A 7,584-nucleotide genomic window follows, 5' to 3' on the forward strand; every position below is an offset into this window, starting at 1 on the left:
CTAAGGAAACAAGATACATTGTTACAAGGAAAGTTGTTGACAGTTACTGCTAGGTGTATTGCAGAGGGGCAATGAAACCAAAAAGCAAAGAGTTGATGGATGACTTTGGTAGAGAAATGTACTGGCTGTGGTTGTTGGGCAGAGTTGGTAAGGTAGCTTGGTGGTGTGAGGAGAAGGAGGCTGGAAATAAGGAGTCAGATTACAAAGTTGCTAAACTATGGGTGATAACAAAAGTGGTGTGGACCACTTAGGTATAAGGTGGAGGAGGCTGATGAAAGCAAAAATAAAAGGAACCGAGAAAAGGTTTGTTGGAGGTAGTTAAGGAGGGAAGAAATCGACACCAGACCACAGCTCACGGAGCAGTGGGTGATCAGCAGGAGAATTCAGGACCAAATGACATCAGAAGTAAGAGGTGACAGCACCAGTTGCCCCCACTCCCTGGGCTGCCTGCTTTGATGCTCTGTGGTATTAGGGAACTGTGGGGCCCTGTGAATGTCCTCATTTTGAATGAACACTAAAAAGACTACTAGGATCTGCTTTTCTTTGACCTGGTAGCACCTGTAAAAAGATGGTGTTTGGATGGGAAATCTGTGTTTGTGCAACAAGTGGTGGGTTCTGTGCTCTGTCCAGTGCTAATCCCTGCCTTGCATCTCCTTGCTGATAGTACTTCAACTCTGAAGTGGCAATTCCTGATTTAGTCGCCCTCTTTTATGTTAAGAGGAACGTGGGCAAGCAACAGTTGCTGATCGACCAGAGGCACATGCTGTGGTTTTGTACAAGTAGTAATTGATATTTTTTTTTGTCCCTTGTGTTTACTTGTCAATTAGGATATGAATTGCCATGCACTTTCAGTACAGACATGAAAGTGAAGTGCCTCAAGAGCTGGCTCTGTGTAAGGCAGCTGATGTACCTCAGGTGCTGGAGGGGAGGGAACAGCAGGGGTGGTTTCTTTCCCTGGGAAGTAGTGCTTGGCTTCCTGGGAGGCACTGGACAGCAGGGTGGTCTGAGTCCCACAGCTTGTGCTTCCTCCGCAGTGCTAGAAGGCAGGCGGGCACTGCTTTCCTCTCCCCACTCAATATAAGAACTCACGTTGTCAGAAGTCCTGTTCCCTCTCCCTTGGGTCTGGGTGAACCTTCTGACTGCAGGTTTCTGCAACCCTAGGCTGTGTGGAGGCAGGAGACTTCTTCCCTCCTTTCTGCTGGCTGGCAGAAGGAACCACTCAGTTAACAGGGTAGGTGGTGTAGCACGGCGCAGAGGAATGGCCGTGTTGGCATTGAAGCAGGAAGGGGTAGGTAGTTGTGCAAGGGCCCTGTGCCTATGCAGTGCCGGGAGGGTTGTGGTAGATCTGCCTAGCAGCCACCTCGATACATCATAACAAGTGACTGGAAAACACCTAGGTGAGACTTCACTCCCATCTCCAATTCCTTCTCCTAAGCATGCTCCTGGGACATACTTGTATTCTTGGCAGTAAGTTTTACCCTGCTCCTGCTGTACTGGCTGTGACATAATAAGGCTTGACAGTTTATGCCTGATTTGGAGTTGAGCGATGCTGGAAAGCTTCTTGTCTCATCAAAATAAATAGCTGTTTTAAAAACTTTTAGCTATGATCAGGTACTACTTGTCCAAGCAGGTTACCAAAAAGGAATGTGTGCCTTATGCTGTCCCTTTATTTGACCTGGAGGCAACATGATGGTGAAAAAAATAATCCTTCTGTCAGAGCATAAAATTGATGTGGTAAGGTACTTACCATGCGATCCAGAACCAGACTTAGTCTGATGTTCATGAAACTCAGTAGCATCCTTTAAAGTCAGGCTGGTTGCCTTGGGGCTTTTTCTCTAGTTGAAATGTTGGAGCTAATTCAGTCTTTTGAAACCTAATGAACTTGGAAAGTACTGTAGTTGACAGCAGCAAATATTGTCTCCTGTCCATTTCTATAGCTCAAAACACTAAGCTGATAGGCAGTAACCATGACCCAAAGTATTTTAATGCTTTTATGAATGCTTGTTTCTGTGGCAAGAATTGAGTGCAACTAAATATTGCTGGCACTGTTTATTGTATTCTCAGTTTGCACAAGGCAGGTCAGTGCTGCATGAAATACAATAAATGCACTTATGCCACGGTATATGCAGAGGTAGAAAAATTAACATAGAAATATAAGTGGTAAACACAGGTTTCCATTTTCATTGTGTATCATAGATTGTGGCATAATAGTTGCATAAAAATTCCATCAAAGAATGTAAAAAAACAATAAAATAAAAATATGTAAGAACAAAATTCTCTGTTACGGCTGTTCTTTTTGACAGTTTCTCCTTTGAGTACTGGCATTAGCATCCCATTTGTAGAAGTGCTAGGGCAGCTCATTTTACCGTTTTCTGTTTGTTTCCTTATGGCTTATTTAAATGTAATAGCAGTGAGGGAGACAGTGTTTGGACTAGAAAAAGATAATTATTCAAAACCATTGGGTTAAAAGTGGTGATAGCATTGAGGTTATATTAGAATATTTTGGTTTATTCTATTCTAATTTTTTTAAATAATAAGTGAACACATTTCTATTTCAAGCAGAATTTTTAAAATACTGGAACTAGACTGGAATTCTCTAATTTCTAAATTATTGGATTTAATTTCTCTAAACATGTTGGCTCAACATATGTTTTTAATGAATTACTTTTCCTGTTGCCTGCACTTTTAGATAGTAAGTGTTCAAAAGCTTACTAAAGCATTATAAATTGCTAAATGCATAGATTTTACTTATTTGCAGAATTCTGCTGCTTTTCTTCAACAAGACCCCTTGAATAAAAGATTCTTAGAGTTCTTAAATAGATGCACATTAAATAGGTGCATTATCAACAATGAATGCGAGTTTCTTTAATGGCAGCTTTAAACCAGGTTAATAATCTCTCTGTGATCTCACAGAAAACAAATACTTTGTTAGAACTAGCTGACAAGTTAAATGCTTTTTACATACTAAATAGCAATCAATTAATCTTTGTAGAGTGTTTGAAAAGGACTGAAGTATTATATAGGCCTCTTCTGCAAATAATTTGCACTGAAATTCAAATCATAGCTTTGTAACTGAGAAGAAATAAACAGCAAATGTGAGAATCAATTGACTTCACCGTCTTTGTGGGTGAGATACCACGTCATGCATGCCCACAACAGCAAAAGACTTACTAAGACAAACAGCTTCTGTCACAGAATTATTTTTATTTCCTAGTAGCTATCTGATGAACGGCACTAACAGTAGGGGTGTGCTTGGTGGAAACCTTTGCTCTGCCTGTGACACAGTTGGAGTCAGTCTGCTAGAGCAGAGGCGTAACCTCTTCTCCGGAAAGTGAACCATTCTGCTTGTTCTAGGAGGTAAAAATTAATGTATGAGAGTAGACAATAAACAGGAATGTGCGCATTTTTTATGTTGGGGGGTGGTGTTTGTTCCTTTTTTTTGGTGTTTGTTTTTGGTGGTGGTGGTTTGTTTGATGTGGTGTTGGGTTTTGGTTTTGGGGTTTTTGTTTTGGTTTGGTTTTTTTTAAGAACAGCATGACCAGACTCTGGCTGCTGTCTCAAGAGCTCGGGTACCTCTTACCGTGGTGGACAAATAGCAGTCCTGCTGCCTCTGATACAGAGCTGGGAATAACCACTGCTGCTAATAATAACAAAATGAAAGCTTGGGAACGTCTGCTGTATGCACAGACACGTGCAGATATGTATGTCTATATATAAAAAAGTATTTGATTGCTGTTAACTTTACACAGGTGTCACAGACTATTGTTGCTCGACCAAGCTTTTTGCCAGTGGCACAGATGACTTTGAACACTGTTTAAATATGAAATAGAGGTGCACTCAAAAGTCATGTAAAGCCAGAAAATCTCTAAAAGCAGATAAAATATCTTTGTAAATTTAACAAGTTTAGTCAAAGATGGAAGAAAAAAGTCTGCCATTGTCATGTGTATTGGTGCAGTGAATTCAGCATGTTTTAATTTTACAGGCAGCTCCCCAGGTTGGTGTTGGGCTATGGGATGCCGTGGGGGGAGCTGTCAGGGCTCCTGTGAGGCTAACGAGTTACCCAGCACAAGTGACCACTTAATTACAGCTGATGGGGCTGGCCTGTGTGGGGGTGGCCAGGCAAATGGTGCCTATGGTTAGCTGGTTAAAGCCCGGGTTTTGGTCCCAGCTGGCCCGTCTCTATCTCCTTTGCCATTGTCCCCTAAATACTTCAAACACTTTGCCTTGTTTTCCCAGAAAGGATGGCTGTGGCTGGGCCTGTGGGCACCCCCAGTGGGGCAGGGGGTCCCTGCATGGGCCCATGTGGGGCACTGCCGGCTGCTTCTGCGGGAGGAAGGACTGGAGTTACAGAGTTAAAGTATGGCGAAGGAGGCTGAGGAAGGCTGCGGGGAAAGGGGGCTGCAGCCCCCAGCTGCTTGTGCTTCCTGCAGGCAGGTAAGAGACCTGGCTGGTGGGAACTGGGTCGGCGTGCCTCATCCTGCCCCCGGGGTGAAGGGAACACCACACTGTCCTGTGAATTACTGTCAGAGCTTCTGAGGACTTTAAGGCCTAGAGAAAAACGGATAGTGTGGCCCGTGGATTTCGGATGCAAGCCACTGGCAAAAGCTGCTTGGGATATTAAATGCTGCCACTTTCAGTGCAAGCGCAGAGAGGTTTGTTTGGAAAAGTGAGGTAACCTTTGAGTGAAAGATGGTAGAGAAATGCATGTTCCCCCCCAAAAAAAACCAAACAAACACACAAACCCTTTAAAAATCAATTTTCCTTCCCTGGGGGGAGATGAAGAATGACCTGCCTTTTGCCAGGCTGCAGCCATCACCTTCAGGCGAGATCTGCTGGGATGGACAGGCACTGGACCACTGCTCTTCCCTCTCTCTTGTCCTGTGAAATAGATTGCAGGCTGGAGCTTTGATGAGTACCTGTCGTATCTATCAGCTCTGATCAAAAAGTTTTGTTTATTTTTTTTCCCTTTGGTCGTTTAGTAGTTCTGTGAAGTCCAATTGTGTAGCAATAGGAGTCTTGACTTGATGGATTCTACTGATTAAAAAATGGTTATTGAAAGTTTTTCTTCGTGTTTATGCAGAACAAGGACAGAGATTAAGTGACTACATTTTCTTAGTCATTAGTGTAAGATATCGGGAAACAGCATGCAGTCTGAAATAGAAATTCAACAGACTTGCAAGAAGGAAACAGATGAATATTGCCTCTTCTGTAATTCTTGCTTTTTTTAACTGTTGAAACCACTTCTGATTTTATATACTTCTCAACTCTTATTTCAGCTTGTGCTTTTCTTAATGCTATTATTTAAAATGTAGCCTATTATCCAAAAGGAATATAAGAACAAAAGGAAAATTTATTCAGGAAAAACAATATTGTAGAGATTTATTAGCTTTGATTGAAAACATTTCACAGATTTTGTCAAAGTTTTCAATTATTAAGAAGTGCACCAGGCAGTTCCTTAGTGATATTTAAGTGATGCAGTCATTAATAGCAAACAGACATCTAATTTGTTTAGAGGGGAAAACAATTGTAGTCATCACTAAAGGTGCTGCATGAAACACTGAAATAAGTTCTATTGCAGAAATTTTTACTTCCTATTCAATAGCCCATAAATTCACCGATACCCTCATAAAGGAGCACAGAGAAACTTTCTGCCCGTGTCGTACCCAGCCAGCTTTATGTTCTCCTCCCCTTCAGGAGGGAGGGTGTGCACAGACTATCACAAGTGAAGCTGCACTGCGTAAGAGCTCAGCTTGGCTCTCGATGGTTTTCTTTGGATGGACATCAGCCATTATCAGTATAACGGGTTTGTTGTAGTAGTGGTTTAAGTGACCACATTTCAGTTGGCCTTGCAGTGGAATAACAGCTGTCTGCACAGGGTCTTGGCTGAAGGCAGTGATGTTTAATGCTCTCACATTGCTCCCTGCACCTGCAATGCTACCTAGGGTAAAGGAAAAAGTGCAGCTCAATATTAGAAGATGCCTGAAAACGCACCGCTGGTATTTTCTGTTTGGGGCTTGTCTCTGCCATAGAGGAGGCCTCGGTTCTTCTCTCTAGTCTCCCAAAATGATCTTGCCCAGGTTGCAAGGTTACTTCTGCAGTGATGCCTTGGGTAGTCTTGCTGGGGTTTCCAGTAAAGCTCCCATATCTGTAGTAAGTCAATTCCACAGGAGAGGCTGTCAAGTAAATGTGAACCGTCACTGTGTGCTGGACAGGACTTTGCAAGGGTAAACTTAATTAGTAAAAAGCAAAACACATTTGAAGAAAGAGTAATTTTCCCCACATGTGAAGAAAAAGCAGATTTCCCCAAATGAGTGTCTTCACTGCTGTGGATAAAATAGAGGATGAAATAAAATTGTCTAAAACAGAACATGATAAAATGATCGTACATAATTCCCTGTGACTAGAAATAAATGTTTAACAAACTGCTCCCAATAGGCTTGTTAAAGATGAAATATTTATTACTATATGTTAATTACAGTGTTTAAGCAGTACTTAAGTAATTTAAAGGGATTGGTTTCATCTTGCTTTCAAGAATTTTGTGTGATTAAATCGTTATTCATCAGTTCTTTGTGCAAGAGCAGTTCAGTTTGCACAAACATATCCTTAACTGAACAGTGTTTGCAATGTTGATTATATTGCATAGGATGAATAGCAGACAGTTTTCTTCATGAATTTCATGGCCCAAGCAAAATCAAATTCCATCAGAATTAATGTTTTTGCATGTGGACTGAAACAAAATGGCTTTTCAAGTCTAGAAAAATCTTATTAATATAGTAAAGTTACATGTTACTCCTGGGACGTTAGTCTCTGACACTAACAATCAGCTTTGAAGAAGTCTGTGTACCCTTTTATTCTGGGGTGCAATATATGAGAGAAATACATACTTACCATGTAGGTCATCTTCCTTCCCCGGAACAGCTTAAAATATCAAAAGAACCATAAATATTTTGTACATTTACATCTTAAATACTGTTTTGTGCCAGCATATTTTGCACAAAATTACTTTGAGGAAAATTTTTGGTTTATCAGAACTTCAAACTGTTGTTGACAAAACTCTGTCATTTTAGAGCTGATGAAGAGCTGAAGCTTTGTGTTGCTTAGGGACTCTTCATTGCAACAACTTACTGCCTATTCAGAAGGAAAGATAAACAGAAATAAAGCAACTTAATCTCCAGTGATTCTAAACGGTTCCTAGTTACACTCTTAGATAATTAACTTCTCCTGTGATGTGTTCATTTAATAGATACCTAGTCATAGGTGACTGTGTTTATTTAATGTGCTCTGCAATATTTATACCACAATACACCCTTCTCATTATAAAACAGACATTCTTTAATTTATTTACACATACATATTCTGAAGCTCTTGCTTAGACAAAACTCCACAAGCTTCAGGAAAATATATCTGAGTATGTACATCAGTATATGACTGCACATAAATAGCTTCTGCAGGGACTGTCAGCAAAAAAAAAAATTAATATTTTTCTTTCTCTTCAGCATCACTGTTCTGATATTTACGTGCATTAAAAATTAGGGACATGCTACATGAAGTGTGATGGTTTGGGTTTTTTTTTTCCCATTTCCC

The sequence above is a fragment of the Cariama cristata genome, unplaced genomic scaffold, assembly GCF_000690535.1.
Source record: "Cariama cristata isolate BGI_N322 unplaced genomic scaffold, ASM69053v1 scaffold7289, whole genome shotgun sequence".
In the NCBI taxonomy this organism is placed as follows: domain Eukaryota; kingdom Metazoa; phylum Chordata; class Aves; order Cariamiformes; family Cariamidae; genus Cariama; species Cariama cristata.